Source organism: Syzygium oleosum, unplaced genomic scaffold, assembly GCF_021117445.2.
Source record: "Syzygium oleosum isolate NSW1041296 unplaced genomic scaffold, Sole_v2.1 Sole_v2.04, whole genome shotgun sequence".
In the NCBI taxonomy this organism is placed as follows: domain Eukaryota; kingdom Viridiplantae; phylum Streptophyta; class Magnoliopsida; order Myrtales; family Myrtaceae; genus Syzygium; species Syzygium oleosum.
Window position 1 is genome coordinate 15344376 of NW_026607488.1, and position 3891 is coordinate 15348266.

Below are 3891 nucleotides of genomic sequence, written 5' to 3' on the forward strand. Positions count from 1 at the left end.
TGTTTTGTAAAATTTCTCGAGCCCTAATGGCCAAATGATAAGATGGGTGATAGATGATTTCTCCAGAAAGAAATGTTCAACTAACGAAAATGAGATGGAACAGACATGCCCTTTTTCTTCTTGCGTGTCCTATCTTTTGACAAGGATCAATTTAACATTTTTTAAACAGTCGCCATCATTGTTTTCTTCTTGCATGTCCTATCTTTTGAAAGTTACCCAATTGACAACTGCAAGCTTTTAACCACGTACTGGAAAATTTGCCCCCTTAATAGGTATTGGCCCTGGACTGTGCGTACTAGTGAACAAGTTTGAGTGCGCCTATATATACACACATATTTACACAAGTATACACGCGAGCGTGTATTCAAAAGGAAGCTGAAGGAAGCTTGGAAAGCTATAATCAGGAATAGAAGGATTATCGTAGAAGATGGGTGAACTAGATCCAGAAACAAAAGAAGATGAGGCATCAAAAAAGGCTGAACTACCTGGGAAGACACAGACCACACCTGGATCACTGAGGATGGTTTTGAAGAATTCGGACTGGAGGGACATGTTGTTGATGGCTCTCGGGACTGTAGGTTGCGTTGCTGATGGACTTACTATGCCCTTGATTATGATAGTTCTTAGCAACTTGACGAATGGCTATGGTGGTGCTTCTCCTGGTCCCCGAGACGTTAACAAGGTGAGAGAATCTGCAACAAATAACTTGCCTAATGTCTCTCGGTCCTGGAGATATTACACGAGCCGAGTTCATGGTTACTCTTAGTTATATTAGAAACTAGAAAGTACATCATCAATCAACAATTGATATGAGTATGAATATGCTAAAGTGGTTATTTTCCACCTTGTCAATTATGCAATACGCTTTGGACCTGTTCTATGTTGCTGTCGCTGTGGGTTCAGGTTCCTTCTTAGGTAATATTCTGGAATGAATTATTCACAGAAAAAAAGCCTTTCTTTCATGATCTGCGTGTGACACTGTTTGAGAAATCGTACTCTCTCTCTCTCTCTCTCTCTCTCTCTCTCTCTCTCTCTCTCTCTCTCTCTCTCTCTCTCTTTGCCTCTCATTAACTTTGTGCATCAGATGGAGGTGCTAATGTATTGGAGTCCATAGTCTCGCTTTGATATTTATGACGGGTGGTAACGATTACATAGGGTGCAAGTTAAAAGCTGTCCGTGTGCACTTGCACTCTTGTTTGTGCTCGTCTGTGATGTAGGCATATGACATAAACTGGCAACTGAGGAGCATTTGAAGCACAAGGAAGCACTAGATGACGAAATTCCAACAGAAATTGTTGAAAGCACATATTCATCGGCCATAATATATTCAGGATTTATCCTCGTATCTTGCATCTTCTAGGATAAACTGGCCTTTTATGGTTTTTCTGTTTCCTCTTTTCTTCTATATAGAGGGATTTTGCTGGGCACGCACCGCAGAAAGGCAAATATTCTGACTGCGCCAGCAATATCTGCAAGCAGTTCTATGGCCAGAAGTGGGCTTCTTTGACCGAAGTCGAGGGCAACCCATGACATCCCAAGTAGTCTCAAGAATTTCGGTTGACACACTGACCATACAAGGAGTCCTCACTGAGAAGGTTCCACAAAATTATTTCACGTACATCACTCAGAAAGAAAATAACACCTGCTCCTAGAGTGACCTAACTGCAACCATTTGAAACAGGTTGCGAACTTTATCACGAACATATCGATGTTCATCAGCGCTCAATTGGCTGCTCTATACCTGTGCTGGAGACTGGCAGTAGTTGCAATCCCCGCACTATTGATGCTGATCATACCGGGGCTGGTATACGGGAAGCTCTTGGTTAGGCTTGGGGAAAAGATAAAAGATGCAAGTGCTGTAGCCGGCGGGATAGCTGAGCAGGCGCTCTCGTCCATCAGGACTGTTTACTCTTATGTCGGAGAGGAGCAGACCGCAAAGAGCTACAAGATCTTGCTAGAACCGGTCATGAAGCTGGGGATCAAACAAGGGTTGATCAAGGGAATGGCCATTGGCAACATAGCAATTTCGTATACCGTGTGGGCACTTCAGGGTTGGTACGGAAGCATCTTGGTCACCGATAAGGGATTTAAAGGCGGCAACGTGTTTGCTGCAGGAGTGTCCATCATTTACGGAGGGCTGTAAGATCAGATATCCTTTCATCCTCTAATGGTTTTTCTTTTTTCTAAGCTTTTGAGTCCTTTTCTGACAATTAGAAAATACATGATGAATGATGATTATAGAAAGAATGCTTCACATATGACAGAAGAATGAGAATCCTAGTGATAAATCCTGGCACATAATTAAATAAGACTGGAAAAGTTGACTAATGATAAGAATGGTTCAGGAGATAAATTATGCTTTGTATTATAATTCCAAAGGGTGACATTTTCTAACCAACTATTATCGAAGCAGTTCCCTAGGGAGTGCGCTGATCAATTTCAAATATTTCTCCAAGGCGAATGTTGCAGCATCTCACATCTTCGAGATGATTGGACGTGTCCCCGATATTGGCTTGGTTGATAAGGAGGGAATGATGCTGTCGAATGTTAGAGGTGAAGTGGAATTCAAAGACCTGTACTTTGCTTATCCATCGCGACCCGAGACTTTAGTACTAAAGAAATTCAGCCTTAGAGTGATGGCCTCTTAGACTGTTGGCTTCGTGGGTAGAAGTGGGTCGGGAAAGTTGACCATCACAAATTTGCTCGAAAGATTCCACGACCTTGTCAGGGGTGATATATTCTTAGATGGTACCAATATGAAGACTCTTCAGCTCAAATGGCTGAGAAGTCAAATGGATTTGGTGAGCCAAGAACCCAAACTTTTTGCGACCACGATCAAAGAGAACATTCTCTTTGGAAAGGAAGGCGCTACGATGGAAGAGATTATTAAGGCAGCAACAGCAGCCAATGCACACAACTTCATTACCCAGCTACCTAATGGATATGATACACAGGTAAATGCGGACAAGTGTTTTTGTCTACTCAAATTGTATTTGTCATGCAGCATGCAGCATCTCTCAGTTCGCAGTGATTGCTATTATTTCTATTGAAGGAAAAGAATTCATCGCGTCAATCTTTACAAAGAACAGTACTGATGAGAAAATAAAATGCTAATGATGCCAATTCTATTGCATTATACAGGTAGGTCAATTAGGAATTCAGATGTCTGAGGGGCAGAAACAGAGGATCTCAATAGCGAGGGCATTGCTGAGGGATCCAAGGATTCTACTTCTGGACGAAGCCACAAGTGCATTGGATTCACATTCCGAGAAGGCTATTCAAGATGCCTTGAATGAGGCTTCGATAGGAAGGACTACATTTGTGGTAGCTCACCGTCTCTCTGCTCTGAGCAATGCCAACTTAATCGTGGTTATTCAGTCTGGGGAAGTAATAGAATCCGGTTCTCATGACAAACTGATGGAAAATGAGCACGGTCCGGATTCCACAATGGCCCAGCTTCAGAGAACTAGTGGAAGTGATGGAACCGCACCATCTTCTGAAGGAGTCGATTTCAAGAAACCTGCTTCCATCATAAGAAAGACTGTTTTACTCAATGAACTTAACAACGATCCTCTAATAAGAAATCCGTAAAGCAAACTAAACACAACGAAAGATCATGGCGAACCGTCATCTTTTTGGAGCATGGTGAGTTTTACTGTACCCGAATGGAAGTCTACAGTATTGGAGTGTCTTGGTGCCATCTTTTATGGGTTTGTTCAGCCATTGCACTCCTTGAAGATCACCACATGATCAGGTCTCAAACAAGAGTATATTGCCTCGCTTTCTTGGCATTAGCAATATTTGCTTTCATAACCAATGTGATTCAACATTATTTCTTTGGGTTCATGGGAGAGAATTTGACGAAAAGATTGAGAGAGGCTCTTTTTGATA

The 3891-nt window shown here is 42.2% G+C and overlaps 1 pseudogene; it reads left to right on the top strand.

Annotated features, from left to right (window-relative positions):
* The first annotated feature begins 427 nt into the window (after nucleotides 1-427).
* LOC115662497 (ABC transporter B family member 15-like) lies at nucleotides 428-3591 on the top strand (annotated as a pseudogene).
* Nucleotides 3592-3891: the final 300 nt, after the last annotated feature.